This window comes from Oncorhynchus keta, chromosome 24 (assembly GCF_023373465.1).
Source record: "Oncorhynchus keta strain PuntledgeMale-10-30-2019 chromosome 24, Oket_V2, whole genome shotgun sequence".
Lineage (NCBI taxonomy): Eukaryota > Metazoa > Chordata > Actinopteri > Salmoniformes > Salmonidae > Oncorhynchus > Oncorhynchus keta.
Window position 1 is genome coordinate 12,348,797 of NC_068444.1, and position 25,969 is coordinate 12,374,765.

A 25,969-nucleotide genomic window follows, 5' to 3' on the forward strand; every position below is an offset into this window, starting at 1 on the left:
TCTTCCTCTTCCTCCTGTCTCCTCCTCCTCATCATCATCTCTTCCTCCTACTCCTCCTCTTCCCCTCTCCTACTCCTCCTCTTCCCCCTCCTCCTCCCTCCTCCTCCCTCCTCTTCCTCCTCCTCTCTCTCTCTCTCTCGCTCGCCCACTTTTCTCTCACTCTCGCTTACACGCTTTCTCAATCACTCGCTCTCTCTCGTTCTGTTGATCTGAGCACTTCCTTTGGTAGCGGAGGAGAGCAGAGCAGCGTGTGACTTAAGTGTGTGTGTGTGTGTGTCCAGTGCAGGGATAGCAGTGGAGAGGGAGAGAGAGATAGAGAGAGACAGAATAGCAGCAGAGTGAGAGCCAGCGCTCAGTAACAGGACAGAGAGAGAAGAGAGACGACTCGGAGTCCACGACTAACTGTGAGTACTCTTTTATTTTCTCTTTCTATATATTTTACCACTGTACTGCACTAGCTGTGTTTCTCATGGAGGAATGACACACAGTGTAGAAACATACTGTAGACACACACTGTACACACACACACTGTACACACACACACACTGTAGAAACATACTGTAGACACAAACTGTATACACACACTACACAAACACTGTACACACACACACTGTAGAAACATACTGTAGATACACACTGTACACCCAAACTGTACACACACACTACATGCACACACTGTAGACACACTGTACACACACATTGTAGAGCAGGTATAGTGGTAACTGTACAGAGAAGCAGGAACAGTCACACACACTAGTTATACTAACGGTCATACAAAACTAGTATACACACACGCACAAGTGTATGAACACACACACACACACACACACACACACACACACACACACACACACACACACACACACACACACCCACACACACACACACACACACACACGCACACGCATGCAGAAGATACGCACAAATGCACACACACGTCTCTATCACTGTCAAACATTTCTTCACACGAATACATTAGGGAAAATCTGTGTGAAGGCCACACGCTTTTATGTACTCTGCAGAACAATGTAACATTGCATTACATCACCACGGAATCTTCCTAAAAACAGAACGATGTACAGATTATATTTTTGAGTTGATTTCATGCTTTTTGCTGGAAAAGTATTTTCATGGATGTTTTAGCTTGTTCACACGTATTCGTTTTGACTGAGACATCACTGGGCTGCGGACGTACGTGTGTGAATATATGTGCATGTGTGTGTGTGTGTGTGTTTGTGCTTACAGTACCTGTGTGTAATGTTTGTGATATACCACAGTAAACCAATGTGAAGTAGTCCATCCGCAACGTCAGAAACAGACACAAGACACAGCCGACACCAAGATACAAGGTCCAGGACCGACGTAAACCTCAAAACATAATGTCCAATGAGTATACAGCGTGTGTGTGTGAGCACAGTTACTGGTGCATGTGTCTGAATATGAGTCAGTGAGACTTTGTATCTGGGACTTGAGTGATTCTCCAGTCTTACACTTTCTGACATATTGACTAGTCCTGCATGTTGTATTATTGTTCACGTGAAACAATCGATATCTCCCACCGGCTACCCTACCTACTCTATCCTACCCTACCTACTATATCCTACCCTACCTACTATATCCTACCCTACCTACTCTATCCTACCCTACCTACTCTATCCTACCCTACCTACTCTATCCTACCCTACCTACTCTATCCTACCCTACCTACTCTATCCTACCCTACCTACTCTATCCTACCCTACCTACTCTATCCTACCCTACCTACTCTATCCTACCCTACCTACTCTATCCTACCCTACCTACTCTATCCTACCCTACCTACTCTATCCCACCCTACCTACTCTATCCCACCCTACCTACTATATCCTACCCTACCTACTCTATCCTACCCTACCTACTCTATCCTGCCCTACCTACTATATCCTACCCTACCTACTCTATCCTACCCTACCTACTCTATCCTGCCCTACCTGCTCTATCCTGCCCTACCTGCTCTATCCTGCCCTACCTGCTCTATCCTGCCCTACCTACTCTATCCTACCCTACCTACTCTATCCTACCCTACCTACTCTATCCCACCCTACCTACTCTATCCTGCCCTACCTACTCTATCCTACCCTACCTACTCTATCCTACCCTACCTACTCTATCCTACCCTACCTACTCTATCCTACCCTACCTACTCTATCCTACCCTACCTGCTCTATCCTGCCCTACCTACTCTATCCTACCCTACCTACTCTATCCTACCCTACCTACTCTATCCTACCCTACCTACTCTATCCTACCCTACCTACTCTATCCTACCCTACCTACTCTATCCTACCCTACCTACTCTATCCTACCCTACCTACTCTATCCTACCCTACCTACTCTATCCTACCCTACCTACTCTATCCTACCCTACCTACTCTATCCTACCCTACCTACTCTATCCTACCCTACCTACTCTATCCTACCCTACCTACTCTATCCTACCCTACCTACTCTATCCTACCCTACCTACTCTATCCTACCCTACCTACTCTATCCTACCTACCGTAATGAAGCGAAGCCTCTGATTTGTGGAATCACCCGTGTAGCACACTGACATCACAGTAAGATGAGATATATTAATTTTCGCGTTTCACTTCTCTTTTATAAAAGATACAGGGATAGTGGTTGAGCAGGAGGGATAAGATGTAGAGTGCAGTGTTGAGAGAGAGAGAGAGAGAGAGAGAGAGAGAGAGAGAGAGAGAGAGAGAGAGAGAGAGAGAGAGAGAGAGAGAGAGCACAGACAGGCACAGACACAGTCACAGTCACAGTCACAGACACAGTCACAGTCACAGACACAGACACAGACACAGACACAGACACAGACATGGGGGAATATTAAGATTCCTGAGGACTTTTTCCAACTCAGAATCAGAGTTAGGAGTGTGTATTGGAAGCGAAGTCAGGTGCAGGAGAGCAGAGCAGAGTGTAGTGAACACACTTTTTTATTCCGGTCCAAAATGACAGCACAAAGTAACATAAAATGTGCCCAAACACGGAACACCTTCAAAAAGTACAACAATATCAACAAATCCAAAATACGCGTAACACAAACAATCTTACACAAAGACATGATGGGGAACAGAGGAATAAATACATGTGGATTGATTGGGGAATGAAAACCAGGTGTGTAATGGAACAAGACAAAACAAATGGATACATGAAAAATGGAGCGGCGACGGCTAGAAAGCCGGGGGACGTCGACCGTTGAACGAACAAGGAGAGGAGCCGACTTCTGCAGAAGTCGTGTGTTTGTGAGAGAGAGAGAGAGAGAGAGAGAGAGAGAGAGAGAGAGAGAGAGAGAGAGAGAGAGAGAGAGAGAGAGAGAGAGAGAGAGAGAGAGAGAGAGAGAGAGAGAGAGAGAGAGAGAGAGAGAGAGAGAGAGAGAGAGAGAGAGAGAGAGAGAGAGAGACATGGGGGGAATATTACGATTCCTGAGGACTTTTTCCAACTCTTTTGTCTTTGGTAGTCAGAAGTGTTGTGTGTGTGTGGTACACATATCTAGCGTGACAGGGTGTGCATAGAACACATTTTCTCTATATTCAATCCAGTCCATGTGAAAAGAGTTATTATAGTAAATTAAAACGCAATGGACCTTCTTTGTGGAGTCAAATACATTTAGTCATTTGTCACATTCTGTCTTTCTAGACCAAGAGCTCACAGAAAAACGTCCGTGGGCCGTTAGCATGTCATCAGGGCCGGGTGTACCGTACATTGGCATAAGTGTTTGTCGTCAAGGAGTGTGTTTGTGAGCAGGAGCGTATGTATCTGTAAAGAGTGAGTGTGTGTGTGTGGGTGTGAATCTGCCAGAGTGTGTGTATCTGTGGGGGTGTGTGTATCTGTAGGGGTGTTCTGCTGTTTGCAATGAGAGTGTCTGCAGGAGTGTGTGTACGGTATCTCTGAGAGTGTGTGTATCTCTGAGAGTGTGTGTATCTCTGAGAGTGTGTGTATCTCTGAGAGTGTGTGTATCTCTGAGAGTGTGTATCTCTGAGAGTGTGTGTATCTCTGAGAGTGTGTGTATCTCTGAGAGTGTGTGTATCTCTGAGAGGGTGTGTATCTCTGAGAGGGTGTGTATCTCTGAGAGGGTGTGTATCTCTGAGAGTGTGTGTATCTCTGAGAGTGTGTGTATCTCTGAGAGTGTGTGTATCTCTGAGAGTGTGTGTATCTCTGAGAGGGTGTATCTCTGAGAGTGTGTGTATCTCTGAGAGGGTGTATCTCTGAGAATGTGTGGGGTAGTGTGTGTACGGTATCTCAGTGTTTGCTGGTAGATTCTGGGCTCACAGCGCCTTCAGAAAGAATTCATAACCTTTGACTTTTTCCATATTTTGTTGTTCCAGCCTGAATTTAGAATGGGTAAATTTAGATGTTGTGTTACTGCCCTACACACAATACCCCATAATGACATCACAATACCCATCATGACATCGCAATACCCCATCATGACATCACAATACCCCATATTGTCAAAGTGGAATTATGTTTTTACAAATTTCAAAAAATGAAAAGCTAAAATGTCTTGAGTCAATAAGTAGTCAACTATGTTGTTTGGGCAAGTCTAAATATGCTAGGGCAAGTCTAAATATGCTAGGGCAAGTCTAAATATGCTAGGGCAAGTCTAAATATGTTAGGGCAAGCCTAAATATGCTAGGGCAAGTCTAAATATGCTAGGGCAAGCCTAAATATGCTAGGGCAAGTCTAAATATGCTAGGGCAAGCCTAAATATGCTAGGGCAAGTCTAAATATGCTAGGGCAAGCCTAAATATGCTAGGGCAAGTCTAAATATGCTAGGGCAAGCCTAAATATGCTAGGGCAAGTCTAAATATGCTAGGGCAAGTCTAAATATGCTAGGGCAAGCCTAAATATGCTAGGGCAAGTCTAAATATGCTAGGGCAAGCCTAAATATGCTAGGGCAAGTCTAAATATGTTAGGGCAAGCCTAAATATGCTAGGGCAAGTCTAAATATGCTAGGGCAAGCCTAAATATGCTAGGGCAAGTCTAAATATGCTAGGGCAAGCCTAAATATGCTAGGGCAAGTCTAAATATGCTAGGGCAAGCCCTAAATATGCTAGGGCAAGTCTAAATATGCTAGGGCAAGCCTAAATATGCTAGGGCAAGCCTAAATATGCTAGGCAAGCCTAAATATGCTAGGCAAGCCTAAATATGCTTGGGCAAGCCTAAATATGCTAGGGCAAGTCTAAATATGCTAGGGCAAGCCTAAATATGTTAGGGCAAGTCTAAATATGCTTGGGCAAGCCTAAATATGTTAGGGCAAGCCTAAATATGCTTGGGCAAGCCTAAATATGCTAGGGCAAGTCTAAATATGCTAGGGCAAGCCCTAAATATGCTAGGGCAAGCCTAAATATGTTAGGGCAAGCCTAAATATGCTTGGGCAAGCCTAAATATGCTAGGGCAAGCCTAAAATATGCTAGGGCAAGCCTAAATATGCTAGGGCAAGCCTAAAATATGTTAGGGCAAGCCTAAATATGCTTGGGCAAGCCTAAATATGCTAGGGCAAGCCTAAATATGCTCAGGTATACTATTTTGCTTAACAAGTCACATAATAAATGGCAGGAATCACTCTATGTGCAGTAATAACGTTTAACATGGTTTGTTTATGACTACCGCATCTATTTACCCCACACATACAATTATCCGTAAGGTCCCTCAGTTGAGCAGTGAATTTCAAACACAGATTCAACCACAAAGACCAGGGAGGTTTTCCAATGCCTCGCAAAGAAGGGCACCTATGGGTAAAAAAGAGCACACTTTGAATATTCATTTGAGCATGGTGAAGTTATTAATTACACTTTGGATGGTGTATCTATACACTCAGTCGCTACAAAGCAGTGGAGGCTGGAAAGGGAGGATCATTCTGTTCAGTGAATTTCATAAACATAAAAATAGTGAAACATTAAAAAAGTTATAATTTTTAGATAAAACTATACTAAATATCACCAAATAACTGATTAAAACCCACTGTTTTTCAATGAAGTTCTACTGCAGCCTCAACAGCACTCTCTGGGTTAGCATCATGGTGTAGCCTAAGGACAGCTAGCTTCTGTCCTCCTCTGGGTACATTGAGTTCAATAGAAAACCTAGTAGACTCATGGTTCTCACCCCCTTCCCTAGACAGGTCATAATTCTTGAGTCAATAAGTAGTCAAGCACTTTGTTAGGGCAAGCCTAAATATTATGACGAATTTGGCCTTTCGCAATATTGCCCATAGCAACGCATTGAATAATACATTCATAAATGGCAAAAATCACAGTAAAAAAAAATACAGTATATCTATTTTTCCAAGTTTTTAACCCTTTACTTCCATTGGTGAGTCGTAGAACAAAACGGAAAACACAGATCTCGTGAGAGTCTCCCCATTCCATTGTGTTTGGGATGCTGCAAATGTTAGGGATGTCTCCTGGTCTGACAGAGAGCGCTGTAACTCTGCTTATTTCCACCGCGGATTAGGAAGGGCGACATAGGAGGATGCGTTGGATGACGCAGACCATTCAAAACTGATGGATTTTGATGGGGATTTTTTTTAAATTATGTTTGATAGATTGACGCACCGGTGCGTCAATAGAATCTAGGGTGGCAACGAGCAAAGTGATCATGCTGTTTGCCTGTGGCTGCACTTAAAGTGAACTGTGTTTGCGGGTGATCAGGCAAGATGGCGCCGACAGACATCGAAGTTCTACTTCTAGCTCCAAAGCAACTGTGCAGTATTTTGTACAATCAATACAATCAGTGTCGTTAAGGCAAAACGTAAGTGCAGAGCCAAAGTGGAGTCGCAATTCAATGGCTCAGACACAAGACTGATGTGGCAGGGTCTATAGACAATCACGGACTAAAAGGGAAACCAGCCACGTCGCGGACACGTCTTTGTCTCCAGGACAAGCTAAACATTTTATTCGCCTGCTTTTGAGGATAACACAGTGCCACCCAAGGACGGTGGGCTCTCGTTCTCTGTGGCCGACGTGACGAAGTCATTTAAACATGTTAACCCTCGCAAGGCAGCCGGCCCAGACGGCATCCCTTTGCCGTATCCTCAGAGCTTGTACAGACCAGCTGGCTGGAGTGATTATGGACATATTCAATCTCTCCCTAGCCCAGTCTGCTGTCCCCACATGCTTTAAGATGTCCACCATTGTTCTTGTAACCAAGAAAGCAAAGGTAACTGAGCTAAATGACTAATCGCCCGTAGAACTCACTTCTGTCATCATGAAGTTCTTTGAGAGACTAGTTAAGGATCATATCACCTCTACCTTAACTGACAACCTAGACCCACTCCAATTTGCTTACCGCCCCAATAGATCCACAGACGATGCATTTGACATTACACTGCACACTGCCCTGTCCCATCTGGACAAGATGAATACCCATGTAAGAATGCTGGTCATTGACTGTAGCTACGCATTCAACACCGTAGTACCCTCCAAGCTCATCATTAAGCTTGGGGCCTGGTCTCAATCCCCACCCTGTGCAACTGGGTCCTGGACTTCCTGATTGGCCTCCCCAGGTGGTGAACATAGGGAACACCTCCACTTTGCTGATCCTCCTGTACTCCCTGTTCACCCATGACTCCATGACCATGTCTCCAACTGAATCATCAAGTTTGCATACAACAGTTGAAGGCCTGAATACAAACAATGATGTGACAGCCTACAGTGAGCAGGTGAGGCCCCTGGCGGAGTGGTGACAGGAAAATAACCTCTCCCTTAACGTCAACAAAACGAAAGAGTTGATCGTGAACTTCAGGAAACAGCAGAGCGAGCTAGCCCCTATTCACATCGACGGGACCACAGTGGAGAAGGTGAAAAGCTTCAAGTTCCTCGGCGTACACATCACTGCCGATCTGAAACGGTCCACCCACACAGACAGTGTGGTGAAGAAGGCAGCGCCTCTTCAACCTCAGGAGGCTGAAGAAATTCGGCTTGGCCCCTAAGATCTTCAGAAACCTTTACAGATGCACAATTGAGAGCATCCTGTCAGGATGTATCACCGCCTGGTACGGCAACTGCACTGCCCGCATCCGCAGGGCTCTCTGAGGGTGGTGCGGTGTAACAAAGGCGCTGTGAGTCCAGAAGCAGGTGCGCGTAAAACGTTTAATAAAACAACAAAAATGGAACTAGACACCATAACAGTAGTGTCTTTACATGAACACAAGATCAATACTGACTGGGGGAGGAACATAAGGGAATGCCAGATACAGGGGAGGTAATAAGTGAGGTTATGGAGTCCAGGTGTGCCCCGTGATGACGTACCGGAGCACGTAATGATTGACGCCAGGTGCGCGTAATGATGGATCCCAGGACCGTTGGTTAGTAGACCAGCGATGTAGAACACCGGATGAGAGAAGCGGGAGTAGACGTGACATGAGGTCTGCCCAACGCATCACCGGGGGCACACCGCCTGCCAACCAGGACACCGACAGCACCCGATGTCACAGGAAGGCCAAAAAGATAATCAAGGACTTCACCCACCCGAACCACTGCCTGTTCACCGAGCTACCGTCCAGAAGGCGAGGTCAGAACAGGTGCCTCAAACCTGGGACCGAGAGACTGAAAAACAGCTTCTATCTCAAAGCCATCAAACTGATAAATAGTCATCACTAGCTGGCTACACCCGGTTACGCAAATCTGCACCTTACAGGCTGCTGCCCCATATACATAGACTTGGAATCACTGGTCACTAGTCATTTAAACAATGTTTACATTCTGCTTTCCTCATTTCATATGTATATACCTTATTCTTATCTACTCTACTTTAGTCAATGCCACTCCAACGATGCTCGTCCTAATATTTATATATCTCTTAACTCCATTTGTGTCTATTGTTGTGAATAGTTAAATATTACTGTACTGTTGGAGCTAGGAACACAACCATTTTGCTACACCCGCAATAACATTGGCTAAATATGTTGTATGTTACCAATAAAAATGTATTTGATACGATGATCCGGGTGTATTCCTTCTGCGGATTCTTTCCAGGCTGTAACACAACGAAATGTGGAATAGGTCAAGGGGTATGAATACTTTTCTGAAGGCACTGTAACTGGGGAGTGTGGTAGACAAGGTGTCTGAAGCGTATGCATTTCTCTGTAGGCCGATTTCTCAGCATATCACTGTATTTCTTTGTAGTCGTACATAACAAGGCTTTTCTATGTGGAGCTACGGAGACGTGTGTGATGTGAGTTTTGAGGTTTAGAAAATTATAGCCTGTGAAGATACCTTTTTAGTTTTCATCTGTTCGAGGTTGTGTGTGCGTGTGGGTGTGTGTGTGTGTGTGTGTGTGTGTGTGTGTGTGTGTGTGTGTGTGTGTGTGTGTGTGTGTGTGTGTGTGTGTGTGTGTGTGTGTGTGTGTGTGTGTGTGTGTGTGTGTGTGTGTGTGTGTGCGTGAGCGTGTGTGAGGGGATGAGAGAGTGTTTGCCTGTCTCGGTGAGGACAGTAATAATAGGAGCCATATCCCCTGGAGGCCCTTACTTTAGACAGGAAGCTATACAAAGGCTTTAGGGATATAGTGTGTGTGTGTGTGTGTGTGTGTGTGTGTGTGTGTGTGTGTGTGTGTGTGTGTGTGTGTGTGTGTGTGTGTGTGTGTGTGTGTGTGTGTGTGTGTGTGTGTGTGTGTGTGTGTGTGTGTGTGTGTGTGTGTGTGTGTGTGTGTGTGTGTGTGTGTGTGTGTGTGCGCGCTAAATGCTATCAAACAGAACATTGCAGTAGAATGTTCCACTGGCTGTAAATAGAGAACAGACAGATTGCTCTATGCAGAGAGAGAGAGAATGGAATTAGACTACAAAACATTTTTGCTTAAAAATATTTGCATGCAATTACATCCTTTTGCGTCATTCTGAAATAAACCCCAAATCTTCCCATATCAAACACTTCGTATAATTAATTATTTGTTGAATATTTTAATTAAACATTTAATCCATCTAAGTAACCGATTAGACTGATTATAAACGGGCTGCTTATACAGTGTATATATATATAAATATATATATATACACTGACTAACCCTACAGTCCTTATTGTTGTAGACTTTACATAGTGTATTATATCTTAATTTAAATCTCCAAATATGATGTTTTATTTTGTGCGTCAGCAAAGCAACATCCAACAACATCCAGCTTTACTCATTATTACATAAAGATGAGTTAGACAGTGTTCTTCTCTATTTGTTCAGTTGTCTTGACTGGTATATTTTATGATTCTATAACAATATGCAGAAAGCTCAGTTCTCCTTCACCATAATCTACCCTGAGAGAGATTGTTGTTGTATCAGAGCGAGGGCTGTACATAGTTTTGTGTCTAGTGGCACCCTCTTCTCCTATGTAGTGCACCACTTTTGTAGTTTAAGATACAGGGAAGTAGTGTCCTAAATAGGGAATTAGTGTGCCATTTAAGATGCTGATGGACAGAGTATGGTTCTCCTGCCTGTCTGTCTGTATTGAGAGAAAGAGCGATGAGGCTGTACTCACAGGCTGTATTGAATGGCTTTAGAGAGAGGAGAGTAGGTTAAGACAGCTGAGTGTACACTGAGATTTACATGTGAACGAGGTGTTAACTGCATTACCACAATCGTGAGAGAAAGCTCCTTTCCTCAGCACAGGTGTGTGTGTGTGTGTGTGTGTGTGTGTGTGTGTGTGTGTGTGTGTGTGTGTGTGTGTGTGTGTGTGCGTGTGCGTGTGTGTGAGAGAAAGAGACGTTCCACTCATTGAGTGGGTGTATAGACAACGATTAGAACAGAACTCTGAGTTCCATTCTAGAATTGTCTATGTTCCAATCTGGAATTTTCAGTGTTCTGTTCAATAGATTACTGAGAATTCCATGTTCTATAGAATATAATCCATTCAATACATAATTGTCTATGTTCCAATTCTCCATGTTTCATTTTGGAATTATCAGGTTTGTTGGTTCAGAGCACTACCCAGCTTGCACAAAACATTCTAAGAACCATATTTTCTTAGAGCTTGGTGAGAGAGCGTGGTTGTCCTGTGGTTATTTTGCATACAACCTTCCTACAACCTTCTGGAAATGATACAGGATAGTTTACATTTACATTACATTTAAGTCATTTAGCAGACGCTCTTATCCAGAGCGACTTACAAATTGGTGCATTCACCTTATGACATCCAGTGGAACAGCCACTTTACAATAGTGCATCTAAATCTTTTAAGGGGGGTGAGAAGGATTACTTTATCCTATCCTAGGTATTCCTTAAAGAGGTGGGGTTTCAGGTGTCTCCGGAAGGTGGTGATTGACTCCGCTGTCTTGGCGTCGTGAGGGAGTTTGTTCCACCATTGGGGGCCAGAGCAGCGAACAGTTTTGACTGGGCTGAGCGGAACTGTACTTCCTCAGTGGTAGTTTCTTGGCTTTGGAACATTCTCAGCACAATTAAGGAACAACAAAATAACATTTTCTTGGTATATAATTACTTAACAGAACGTTTCCTAAACGTTCAAACATGGTTACATTTAATTTCCATTTTGGTAATGTTTTATTAACGTTGTCCAACTAGTTTGATATTTGGGAATGTTCTCAAATAATTCAGAGAATGTTAAGAAACAACATTGTTGTGTGTGAATTTCAGTACTTCAGCATAACATTTCCTATAGGTTTCGTCATGGTTCTAATTAAAGTCATGTTCTCAAATTGTTCTGAGAACGTTAACAAAACTTTCCATTAAAACCAGAAAACTTTAGTAATGTTCAGAGAACATGAGTAATAGTATTTAAAAACACACAGTCTGTTATCAGTGTCAACAAATCTCTCTATCCTCTATCTTATTAAATATGTTCAGGTGTGCCCACTAATTGGCCAAACCTGATCATAATGTGTGCTTTTTTCCTTTGAAATGGGTCTGTTTGAATAAACTAAAATGAAAGCTTTGTGTTGGTTAAAAAAGCAGGACATGCTAGCGCCATGAACTAATTTCATGGAGAGAGAAAAGAAAATCACAGGTTTGAATCTCACGAACGCGGTGCCACATGTTTAATGCCTAATGCAAATTAATATCCATGTGTCCTGTCTGTGCCTGGAGTTAAAAACAGTTAACCTAAACTGGCAGTGTTTTATAAAAATAAAAATAAATCACCTTTATTTATCCAGGTAGGCTAGTTGAGAACAAGTTCTCATTTTACAACTGTTACCTGGCCAAGATAAAAGCAAAGCAGTGTGACACAAACAACAACTCAGAGTTACACATGGAATAATCAAATATACAGTCACTAACACAACAGAGAAAAAGTCTATAAACATTGTGTGCAAGGAACAAAAAAATAAATAACAGCTTGGGGATGAGGTACTTGGATGGGCTATTTACAGATGGGCTATGTACAGGTGCAGTGATCTGTAAGCTGCTCTGTACTGAAATTCACACAGTTAGTGAGGCAGGGTCTCCAGCTTCAGTGATTTTTGCAATGTGTGTGTTATTAAAAGTCTTAACGGAACATGGTTTCAGAAACATTATTTAAATCCTTTCAAATAACATAATTCCATTGTCAGAACGTTAATAAAACCTCCCAAGAAAACATTCAGGAATCTTCCTGCAACTGAAAAATGGTATGTTCTCAGAACAGGCGAAATGTTCACTTCCATTCCCAGAACGTTAGAAAGACGTTCCCGTTTTAATGGACAGGAAACGTGGCTTCGTTTCCAGAACAAATGACAAACCAAACACGTACGTTCCCACAACTTCCAAGGAACCAAATGTGCTAGCTGGGTATGCCGTACATTGCGATAACCAGACCTCTCCTTGGCCATCCCCGTCACACAGAGTGTTCAAAACATTAGAAACACCTTCCTAATATTGAGTTGTATCCCCTTTTGCCATCAGAACAGCCTCAATTCGTCAGGGCGTGAACTCTACAAGGTGTCGAAAGCATTCCACAGGGATGCTGACCCATGTTGATTCAATGCTTCCCACGGTTGTGTCAAGTTGGCTGGATTTCCTTTGGATGGATGGTGGACCATTCTTAATACACACGGGAAACTGTTGATCGTGAAAAACCCAGCAGCGTTGCAGTTCTTGGCACCATCAAACCGGTGCGCTTGGCACCTACCACCATACCCCATTCAAAGACACTTCGAACTTTTATCTTGCCCATTCACCCTCTGAATGGCACACATACACAATCCATGTCTCAAGGCACCTGTCTCCTCCCCTGCATCTACACTGACTAAAGTGGATTTAACAGGTGAGTGACATCAATAATGGATCATAGCTTTCACTTGGTCAGGTGTCATGGAAAGAGCAGGTGTTCCTAACGTTTTGTCCACTCAGTGTATATGTGTTTTAGAGAGAGAGAGAGAGAGAGAGAGAGAGAGAGAGAGAGAGAGAGAGAGAGAGAGAGAGAGAGAGAGAGAGAGAGAGAGAGAGAGAGAGAGAGAGAGAGAGAGAGAGAGAGAGAGAGAGAGAGAGAGAGAGAGAGAGAGAGAGAGAGAGAGAGAGAGAGAGAGAGAGAGAGAGAGAGAGAGAGAGAGATTATGTTCAATTGAGAGCTTTCTCCCAACCACCTTATTTATGACTGCTCCCCCACCTCCTGGACATGAACACATAAATATATTGACTCAGAGAACACACACACACACACAGGGTTGGGGAGTAACGATTACATGTAAAGGATTACATATAAACTCTGAGAGGCAAAACAAATGTAATTATATTCCACACACTTTCTGATTACTTCTAAGATTATTATATATATATATATATATTATAATATATATATATATATATATTATAATATATATATATATATATTATAATATATTATATATATATGTTATTATCTGATTAAAGATTACTTTGACATTTAGAAAGGATATTTTGCTGAATAATAATTGACACCTTTCTGTTTTCTCAACGACGTTCGAATCAACATAAAAAAAAAAGGTGCAAAGTTAAATTAAACCAAGTCTGACCACAAGTCAAAGACCACTGACACCAAATGCATTTGATGGGATTGTTGGGAAAAAGAACGAAAAGGCTCGTAGGCTACAGTCCAAGCTACAGTTGAAGTCGGAAGTTTACATACACTTAGGTTGGAGTCATTGAAACTTGTTTTTTCAACCACTCCACAAAATTCTTGTTACCAAACTATAGATTTGGCAAGTTGGTAACGACATCTACTTTGTGCATGACATGAGTCATTGTTCCACAATTGTTTACAGACACGTTATTTCACAATTCCAGTGGGTCAGAAGTTTGCATACACTAAGTTGACTGCCATTAAACAGCTTGGAAATTCCAGAAAATTATGTCATGGCTTTAGACGCTTCTGATAGTCTAATTGATATCATTTGAGTCAATTGGAGGTGTACTTGTGGAAGTATTTCAAGGCCTACCTTCAAACTCAGTGCCTCTTTGCTTGACACAATGAGAAAATCAAAAGAAATCAGCCAAGACCTCAGAAAACAATTGTAGACCTCCACAAGTCTGGTTCATCCTTGGAAGCAATTTCCAAATGCCTGAAGGTACCACGTTCATCTGTACAAACAATAGTACGCAAGCATAAACTCCATGGGACCACGCGGCCGTCATACCGCTCGGAAGGAGACCTGTTCTGTCTCCTAGAGATGAACGAACTTGGTGCGAAAAGTGCAAATCAATCCCAGAGCAACAGCAAAGGACCTTGTGGAGATGCTGGAGGAAACAGGTACAACAGTATCTATATCCACAGTAAAACGAGTCCTATATCGACATAACCTGAAAGGCTGCTCAGCAAGGAAGAAGCCATTGCTCCAAAACCGCCATAGAAAAGCCAGAATACAATTTGCAACTGCACATGGGGACAAAGACTGGACTTTTTGGAGAAGGGTCCTCTGGTCTGAAGAAACAAAATATAACTTTTTAACCATAATGACCATTGTTATGTTTGGAGGAAAAAGGGGAGGCTTGCAAGCTGAAGAACACCATCCCAACCGTGAAGCACGGGGGTGGAAGCATCATGTTGTGGGGGTTTTTTGCTGCAGGAGGGAGTGGTGCCCTTCACAAAATAGATTGCGTCATGAAGGAGGAAAATGATGTGGATGTATTGCAGTAACATCTCAAGACATTAGTCAGGAAGTAAAAGCTTGGTCGCAAATGGGTCTTCCAAATGGACAATGACCACAAGCATACTTCCCAAAGTTGTGTCAAAATAGCTTAAGGACAACAAAGTCAAGGTACTGGAGTGGCCATCACAAAGCCCTGACCTCAACCCTGTAGAAAATGTGTGGGCAGAACTGAAAAAGTGAGTGCGAGCAAGGAGGCCTACAAAACTGATTCAGTTACACTAGATCTGTCAGGAAGAAATGGTCCAAATTCACCCAACGTATTGTGGGAAGCTTGTGGAAGGCTACCCAAAACGTTTGACCCAAGTTAAACAATTTAAAGGCAATGCTACCAAATACTAATTGAGTGTATGTTAACTTCTGACTCACTAGGAATGTGATGAAAGAAATTAAAGCTGAAATAAGTCATTATCTCTTCTATTATTCTGACATTTCACATACTTAAAATAAAGTGGTGATCCTAACTGACCTAAGACAGGGAATCTTTACTAGGATTAAATGTCAGGAATTGTCAAACTGACTTTAAATGTATTTAGCTAAGGTGTATGTAAACTTCCGACTTCAACTGTATGTCTTCCAATGGTGTGACTGCTGTTGGCATCCAAAGATTGTCCAACTTGGACAATAAACTCTTGAGGACAAAAGCAATGGTGCAGCCACCACTGATACAGAAGTAATTGATATCGACACAGTGCATTGATGTGAATCTCACTGCTGCTCTCTGATTTATTTTTGTTCTTAAGGTTAGGCTCGTCCCTTTTTTTCTCCACTTCCTGTCTGACTGACGTGCCCAAAGTAAACTGTCTGTAGCTCAGTCCCTGAAGCCAGGATATGCATATAATTGGTACAACTGGAAAGGAAACACTTTGAAGTTTGTAGAAATGTTAAAATATTGTAGGAGAATATAACACAATAGATATGGTAGGAGAAAATCCAAAGAAAAACCAACCTGAATCCTTTTAGATTTAAGAAAAGGGCATACTGGAAATTAGCTCCTTGGATGTAATTCCTATGGTTTCCACAGGGTGACAGCAGTCTATGTTTAAGGTTTCAGGCTTATAACTTCCAAAACAAATAAGAAATATCAGTTTTAGTACAGGGACACAGTCTTAGAAATTAGTGATTGTGTGCGCCATGAAGACTAGACGCACCTGCTAAAAGTTTCCTATTGAACATACTTCTTTCCATAAGACATATTATAGTTTGATTACATTTTATGCTATCTGAGGAGTAAATAGAAACGTATTTTGACTTGTTGAAACAAAAGTTTGGGGGTAGATTTTCGGATTCCTTTCTCTGCCTGTTGAACGAGTGGATTGTTCAAATCGATTTAGCCAACTGAACAGACTTTCTGGGATATAAAGAAGTACTTAATCTAACAAAACAACACTACATGTTATAGCTGGGACCCTTTGGATGACAAATCAGAGGAAGATTTTCCAAAAAGTAAGTGAATATTTAATCGTTATTTGTGAATGTATGAAACCTGTGCCGGTGGAAAAATATTTTGACTTGGGGCGCTGTCCTCAACCAATCACAGGGCATGTCTTTGCTGTAATGGCTACTGTAAATTGTACAGTGCAGGTAGCTGAACAAGAATTTAAGCTTTCAACCAATATAAGACACTTGTATGTACCTAACTGTTTAATATCCATCATTTTTATGATTATTTATTTGAATTGCGCACCCTCCAGTTTCACCGGAAATTGTCCCGTAGCGGGGACGACCTAGGCTAATATAAAGGATTGTATTTGTTGTGGATGGCTGTTCACATGTATATACAATGCATTCCGAAAATATTCAGACCCCTTCACTGTTTCCATATTTTGTTACATTACAGACTTATTCTAAACTGTATTCAATTGTTATTTTTTCTCGTCAATCTACTACACACAATACCCAATAATGACAAAGCGAATACAGATTTTTAGAAAAACCGCAATATCATATTTAATATAAGTATTCAGATCCTTTACTCAGTACTTTGTTGAAGCACCTTTGGCAGTGATTACAGCATCGAGTCTTCTTGGGTATGATGCTACAAGCTTGGCACACCTGTATTTGGAGAGTTTCTCCAATTCTTCTCCACAGATCCTCTCAAGCTGTCAGTTAGGATGGGGAGTGTCGCTTCACAGCTATTTTCATGTCTCTCCAGAGATATTTGAACAGGTTCATGTCCGGGCTATGGCTTTGGCTGGGCCACTCAAGGACATTCAGAGACTTGTCCTGAAGCCACTCCTGCATTGTCTTGGCTGTGTGCTTATTGTCCTGTTGGAAGGTGAACCTTCGCCCCAGTCTGGCCTGAATGCCAACTTCTTCCATTTAAGACCTGAGCTCAATTTCGATTCTCATATGAAACAGTCTGAAAACCTATATAAATAAAGTATTGTTTAAAAAATATATTTTTGCAAAAATGTCAAAGAAACTGTTTTTGCTTTGTTGTTATGAGGTATTGTGTGTAGATTGACAATTATTATTTTTTAAATAAATGTTTAAGTAAGTCTGTAACATAACAAAATGTGGAAAAAGTGAAAGGATCTAAATGTGTATTTTAACACAATAATAGTTTAATTTAGGACGTTTAAGCTGCCTACGAGCATTGTTTTTGCGACCTGTGGACAACCAGTAAAAAAATGCAGTCTTGCAACAGCTGCACAATGTGGATCCCAGCCTCCTGTGGAAAAAAAAAAAATTGGTAATGTGCTCCATACTATCAAAAACAAATTTAATTTAAGAAGACTATGAGTGGGTCTTTTATTGCTCAATCTAATTTGTCCTGACAAAGGAAGAGAAAAAATCGATCATAGTCCTAATGGACACATGCTCAAACTCGTTTGATAGACTTTTAAACAGCTGCAAATGATCGACATATCAGAGTCACCAACAAAAAGGTAAACAATGGGCATAAAGCTGTCACGCCTTGGTCATAGTATTTTGTGTTTTCCTTCATTATTTGTTCAGGCCAGGGTGGGACATGGGTTTATTTTGTGTTTTCCTTAATTATTTGTTCAGGCCAGGGTGTGACATGGGTTTATTTTGTGTTTTCCTTAATTATTTGTTCAGGCCAGGGTGGGACATGGGTTTATTTTGTGTTTTCCTTAATTATTTGTTCAGGCCAGGGTGGGACATGGGTTTATTTTGTGTTTTCCTTCATTATTTGTTCAGGCCAGGGTGGGACATGGGTTTATTTTGTGTTTTCCTTCATTATTTGTTCAGGCCAGGGTGGGACATGGGTTTATTTTGTGTTTTCTTTAATTATTTGTTCAGGCCAGGGTGTGACATGGGTTTATTGTATGGTCGTATTGGGGTTTTTGTAGGCATTGGGATTGGTGTTGATTAGGGGTGTGTCTAGTTTAGGCTTGGCTGCCTGAGGCGGTTCTCAATCAGAGTCAGGTGATTCTAGTTGTCTCTGATTGGGAACCGTATTTAGGTAGCCTGGGTTTCACTGTGTATTTCGTGGATGATTGTTCCTATCTCTGTGTAGTTGTTCACCAGACAGGCTGTAATTAGTTTTCACGTTCCGTTTGTTGTTTTGTATTTATTAAGTTATTTCATGTATCGCTATTCTTTCATTAAAGACATGAGTAACCACCACACTGCATTTCGGTCCGACTCTCTTTCGACAAACGAGGAACGCCGTTACAATAGCAAATGCAGCATTTGGTTTCATTCATTTTTCACATGTAAATACACTTTTCGGTAGTGTTGAAAACCATTCTATGAGAGTAGCATTTCTCCAAGCAATTAGCCCTATCAGTCGGCCATAACAACAAAGTCATCAACAAAAAAGAGTAGGCTAATAAGTCCATAGTTTTGGCTTTTATGCTCAGGTAAAACAATTTGGCTCATCTATATTTACAAGTCCTATTCTGAAGCTCAATTCTCAATGAATGACTGATAATCTGGCAGACTGGCAGACTGGCAGACTGGTCATCTGGCAGACTGGTCATCTGGCAGACTGGTAATCTGGCAGACTGGTCATCTGGCAGACTGGCAGACTGGTCATCTGGCAGACTGGTAATCTGGCAGACTGGTCATCTGGCAGACTGGTCATCTGGCAGACTGGTCATCTGGCAGACTGGTCATCTGGCAGACTGGCAGACTGGTCATCTGGCAGACTGGTCATCTGGCAGACTGGTCATCTGGCAGACTGGCAGACTGGTCGACTGGCAGACTCCATTTGCAGTAGATGTTGTTCAAATGGTAACATCATTTTCTTTTTTTTGTCTTCTAATCTTTTCCAAAATTTGGGCCTCGGGACCCCAAAGGGTTTAGATTTTTGCCTAAACTCTACACAGCTGATTCAAACAATCAAAGCTTGACGATTGAGGAACCAAAAACCAAAATGTGCACCCCTAAGGGAACTGAGGACTGTGTTTGGGAAACCATGTCCCCCTAAAGGGGAACGTAATCTGAATGTAACGGATCAGATTACGTTATTGGTTTTGGGTGATTCAAAGGTTACAATACTGTTTACAATTTTTTTTAAGTAACTAGCAACTGTAACTGATTACATTTAGAAAGTAACACACACACACACACACACACACACACACACACACACATCCTCAAATACAAATCCTCTCTACAAGCTTTCGCAGTGTTTTGCAGTGTCTTTCCCTCAGTAAAGAGCGACAAAGAGAGAAAGACAGTAGGTGAGAAAGAATATTGTTCAGGGTGAAGCTCATTGCAGCAATGGGAACAGCTGTGTGTCATCTGCGGTGTAAGTACCAAACCTCTGCTGCTCCACTCTGTGTACCTCTCTCTCTCTCTCTCTCTCTCTCTCTCTCTCTCTCACTCTCTACTCTCTACTCTCTACTCTCTACTCTCTCACTCTCTACTCTCTACTCTCTACTCTCTACTCTCTACTCTCTCACTCTCTACTCTCTCTACTCTCTCTACTCTCTCTACTCTCTCTACTCTCTCTACTCTCTCTACTCTCTCTACTCTCTCTCTCTCTCTCTCTCTCTCTCTACTCTCTCTCTCTCTTTTCATGTGGGTCTGTAGCTGCATAATTCAGGTTGCCCGGAGTAACAGCTGTCATCCGCTTCCAGCGTAAATCTTGCTCTGTGTGCACCTCTGTTGGCACGGCGATCAGACTCAACAACAACACCACCCGCCCTCTGGTTGACATGTATACACACACACACACACACACACACACACACACACACACACACACACGCACACGCACACGCACACACACTCATGAACACACACACGCACACACACGCACACACACTCATGAACACACACACACACACACGAACACACACACACACTCACGCACACACACTCATGAACACACACACATGAACACACATACACGAACACACACACACTCATGAACACACACTCATGAACACACGCACACACACACAGACAGTATACCTCTGAAGACATTGGCCTGATTTGAACTCCCAAGTGATTTGTCAGTCATTTGTAAAAGCTCTGATTGGTGAGTCATTCACACAGAGAGAAGTACTGAGGGCTTCTGTACTGAATTAGAACAGACACCTGCATCTCTGAGACAGCAACTATGTCCATGACCCAAACCTACAGGGTCCAAAACATAATGCAGCAATTTAACAACCGTGTATACAATAGTCGTTTTCTCTCTCTCCAGGAGTCCAATCTTCAGACGAGGAGTAGATATGAAGTAGTTGGTATCAAAAAAAAAAAAAGTAATCAATTGAAATGTCAAAGAGGACACAATATCTAACCTCGCAAACCCCCTCAGCGAACATGGTGGTACAGTGAAAACCCAAAACCAGTCTGGTACACAGACAAACAGAGAGACGATGGCTACTGGAGCTGCACGGACAATGGACAGATAATCTGACTGTTCCCCCTGGCAAGAGAGAGAGAGAGTGAGTGAGAGAGAGAGAGAGAGAGGGCTTATCCCACATAACGTTTGATGTGGGATTTCTGTGTGGGCTATCCTCTAACGTTCAACCCCTCCTTCTCTTCCTCCTCCTTTCTCTCTCTCCAGCTCTCAATCCATTTTCCCCTCTGTCCGGCTCATTCACGGCTTTTTCGTCCAACCCTCTCCACCACTCCACCCTTTCACCCTCAACCTCTTATTCTTCCTCTGCCCCAACCCTCCTTCATTACCATCGTCTCTTCCACCTCTCCATTTCTCATTTGACTCCTTTACTCTCCATCCTCTTCACCACGCTATCCCCGTCTGCTCCCTCCTCCCCTCCCTCTCTCCGCGGGCTGATTTGCGTCGCTCCACGGCGGCAGTGGGCATTTGACAGGCCTGCTGTGGGAAGATAGTGCCATTGAATAAGAGCCCTCGGGGAGGGTAAAAACGGGTGAAGTGGTATTAGCTGGTGAAAGGCGACACTGAGGAGGAGCACACTGAACCAGGCACAGTTACAGTAATGCCAACCAGCCAGGCTTTACCACCCCGGACTGGACCGGACAGACGGACAGAACAGAGGAGAAGGTCAAAGATAGGATATTAAGAGAATAGGAGAGAGGAGGATGAGGAGAGGAGATGAGAGGAGGGCTGTGGATGAGGAGAGGAGATGAGAGGCCTGAGGATGAGGAGAGGAGATGAGGAGAGGAGATGAGAGGAGGGCTGAGGATGAGGAGAGGAGATGAGGAGAGGAGATGAGAGGAGGGCTGAGGATGAGGAGAGGAGATGAGAGGAGGCCTGAGGATGAGGAGATGAGACGAGGCCTGAGGATGAGGAGAGGAGATGAGAGGAAGGCTGAGGATGAGGAGAGGAGATGAGGAGGCCTGAGGATGAGGAGAGGAGATGAGGAGAGGAGATGAGAGGAGGGCTGAGGATGAGGAGAGGAGATGAGAGGAGGCCTGAGGATGAGGAGAGGAGATGAGAGGCCTGAGGATGAGGAGAGGAGATGAGGAGAGGAGATGAGAGGAGGCCTGAGGATGAGGAGAGGAGATGAGGAGAGGAGATGAGAGGAGGGCTGAGGATGAGGAGAGGAGATGAGAGGAGGCCTGAGGATGAGGAGAGGAGATGAGAGGCCTGAGGATGAGGAGAGGAGATGAGGAGAGGAGATGAGAGGAGGGCTGAGGATGAGGAGAGGGAGATGAGGAGGCCTGAGGATGAGGAGAGGAGATGAGGAGAGGAGATGAGAGGAGGGCTGAGGATGAGGAGAGGAGATGAGAGGAGGCCTGAGGATGAGGAGAGAGGAGATGAGAGGAGGGCTGAGGATGAGGAGAGGAGATGAGAGGAGGGCTGAGGATGAGGAGAGGAGATGAGAGGAGGGCTGAGGATGAGGAGAGGAGATGAGAGGAGAGCTGAGGATGAGGAGAGGAAGCGGCAGGGAGGAGAGGAGAGAATACCTGTGAAAATAATCTACAACAGAGCAAACTGCTACAAAAAGAAGATCATTAGAACTCTTATTGATTCCTTTCGTGGACACTAAACAATGTAGAGGGTATTGATATGTGTCCTGGTGAGAGGTCACAGTCTAGGTCGAATCTAGGCTATGGTTCAGGGGTTAGGGTTAGAGGTCAGGGTGTAAATGATTGGCCCTTGGTAGGGTTGCAGACTTCGACATGGCGGGTCCTGGGCCACTGAGTCCCATCAGTCTTTGGTTGCCTCCCAAATAGAACCTCATTCCTTATACTTTTGACCAGGATTGACCCAGGTACAGTGGGGGAAAAAAAGTATTTGGTCAACCCACAATTGTGCAAGTTCTCCCACTTAAAAAGATGAGAGAGACCTGTAATTTTCATCATAGGTACTCTTCAACAATGACAGAAAAAATGAGAAAAACAAATAAAGAAAATCACATTGTAGGATTTTTAATGAATTTATCTACAAATTATGGTGGAAAATAAGTATTTGGTCAATAACAAAAGTGTATCTCAATACTTTGTTATATACCCTTTGTTGGGAGAACTTGCACAATTGGTGGCTAACTAAATACTTTTTTGCCCCACTCTATATGCCAAAAGTTGTGCACTATATAAGGTATCTAGTGCCACTTGGGATGTAGTCGTTGGGAACAACTAGTTGAAACGTTTGTTTGGGTGACAGCCACCTTCCTTCCCCTCTGACATAACGTCCTGACCTAAAATCTCTGGAGACAGAGAAAGTCACGAGGCCCAGGCTCGCCATTATACAACGCTAGAGCTATATATAGACTTGAGAGGAGGGGGGCGGGGAGAGGAGAGTAAGATAGGAGGAGAAAGGAGAAAGGAGAAAGGGGAGGAGACAGGGAGGAGTGGGGAGAGGAGAGGAGAGGAGAGGAGAGGAGAGGAGAGGAGAGGAGGAGGAGAGGAGAGGAGAGGAGAGAGGAGAGAGGAGAGGAGAGGAGAGGAGAGGAGAGGAGGGGGAAGAACGGGGAAGAAGAGGATGCGAGGAGGAAAGGAAAGGAAAGGAGAGAAGAGGATAGGAGAGGAGAGGAGATGAGGAGAGGTGAGGAAAAAAGGAGAGGAGATGAGGAGAGGAAGAAAGGAAAGGAGAGGACGGAAGAGTAGGACAGAAATCTTGTACTGTGACCACAAATGGGACTCCAGATCTATGAGCGTAAAAGAGATATGTCCACAGAGTTATTGTCAAGAATGCATTTCTACACTTTGTTTAAAACTTCCCAGAATCAAGTAAATAATTGTCCAATTATCTCCACCAACCATTAGTGATCATGGACACTTTAAGTATACAGTCAGTTTTGGGGATTTGAACTGGTAACCCCTTGGTTGGGCGTTGATGTTTCTGCATTACCACCTGGTTCCTACTAATGGCTTTGAACATATACTAACTCAAAATAAGGGTGTGGTTAGGGTAGACTACAGTGTTGTTACCTGGGCTACACAACGATCAAAGGTACACATACAAACTGGTACAGTTTGGTACCTTGTAGGTATAATGGGACATTTTCCTTTATGCGTTTATGATTGTACTTAATGCTGTGTTCTTAACCAAGTGGGAAGTGGGAGTTTATGACAACTGGGACAAATTCACTTGATTGGCCCTCCTACTGGTAATTACTAGTGGGAACAGAGATGGGCAGTATTTCTCAGTATTTCAAATACGTATTGTAATTACTTCTGAGTATTTTGTATGTTGTATTACAATGGATTGAAACACATACAAATGTATTTTGTAACAAGATATTATCGAAAGCTGTAATTTGCATTTTCAAAAATGATAAATAGTTGTCTATACCATTTCTTTATAGCAGTCCACCATGTCGTGGCTCCCTTTCTCCCTGCATTGGTATCAGACGTCTTATGGCACTTTGGTGTGATAGGAGCGTCTGCTAAACGAACTAAATGTAATTGCAAAGCATGCTGAGTATTATTCTAATGAGCTCTGTACCAAATCAAGGCCAACGACAATACCCAGTGTGCTTTGCATGTGTTCGTTTTCACATATCCATTTCCATTTAGTTCATTTAGCAGACACTGTTTACGCACCATTAGTTCCATCAGACTTTTGAGTGACAGTTCCGTCAACTAAGGTATACAAACAGCAACATATCACAGTGTAACGGATGTGAAACGGCTACCTTAGTTAGCTGTGGTATGCCGCAAATAGCGTTTCAATCGGTGACGTCACTTGCTCTGAGGCCTTGAAGTAGTGGTTCCCCCTTGCTCTGCAAGGGCCGCGGCTTTTGTGGAGTGATGTGTGACGAGGCTTCGTGGGTGACTGTTGTTGACGTGTGCAGAGCGTCCCTGGTTCGCGCCCAGGTCGGGGGCGAGGGGACGGTTTAAAGTTATACTGTTACATAAGGAAGTAAGACATTCCTGTAATCTTTACTGAGAATGTTGTTTCTGCTTCTTGCATATGTATTTTTGTATTTTAATTTGATACGTTGGTCTTCAGGGTATTTTGTAGCTGTGTTTTATATCACTGTAGTAGACTGTATCTCACTGTAGTAGACTGTATATCACTGTAGTAGGCTGTATATCACTGTAGTGGGCTGTATCTCACTGTAGTAGACTGTATATCACTGTAGTAGACTGTATATCACTGTAGTAGACTGTATATCACTGTAGTAGACTGTATCTCACTGTAGTAGACTGTATATCACTGTAGTAGACTGTATCTCACTGTAGTGGGCTGTATATCACTGTAGTAGACTGTATATCACTGTAGTTGACTGTATATCACTGTAGTAGACTGAATCTCACTGTAGTGGGCTGTATATCACTGTAGTAGATTGTATCTCACTGTAGTGGGCTGTATATCACTGTAGTGGGCTGTATATCACTGTAGTGGGCTGTATCTCACTGTAGTGGGCTGTATATCACTGTAGTAGACTGTATCTCACTGTAGTGGGCTGTATATCACTGTAGTAGACTGTATCTCACTGTAGTGGGCTGTATATCACTGTAGTAGACTGTATCTCACTGTAGTGGGCTGTATATCACTGTAGTAGACTGTATCTCACTGTAGTGGGCTGTATCTCACTGTAGTGGGCTGTATATCACTGTAGTAGACTGTATCTCACTGTAGTGGGCTGTATATCACTGTAGTGGGCTGTATATCACTGTAGTAGGCTGTATATCACTGTAGTGGGCTGTATATCACTGTAGTGGGCTGTATATCACTGTAGTAGACTGTATCTCACTGTAGTAGACTGTATCTCACTGTAGTAGACTGTATATCACTGTGTACTACAGTCTACTGTAGTAGACTGTATCTCACTGTAGTGGGCTGTATATCACTGTAGTGGGCTGTATCTCACTGTAGTGGGCTGTATCTCACTGTAGTGGGCTGTATCTCACTGTAGTAGACTGTATATCACTGTGTACTACAGTCTACTGTAGTAGACTGTATCTCACTGTAGTGGGCTGTATATCACTGTAGTGGGCTGTATCTCACTGTAGTGGGCTGTATATCACTGTAGTAGACTGTATATCACTGTAGTGGGCTGTATATCACTGTAGTGGGCTGTATC

At 43.1% G+C, this 25,969-nt stretch overlaps 1 protein-coding gene across 1 annotated transcript in view; it reads left to right on the top strand.

The window, feature by feature from the left end:
* The first annotated feature begins 226 nt into the window (after positions 1-226).
* Positions 227-25,969, top strand: part of LOC127911372 (RNA binding protein fox-1 homolog 3-like) — a 1,085,108-nt gene continuing 1,059,365 nt past the window's right edge. Inside the window, exon 1 of the mRNA XM_052477708.1 lies at positions 227-404. The gene's annotated coding sequence lies outside the window, so the exon portion shown is untranslated. The remainder of the gene's footprint in view (positions 405-25,969) is intronic.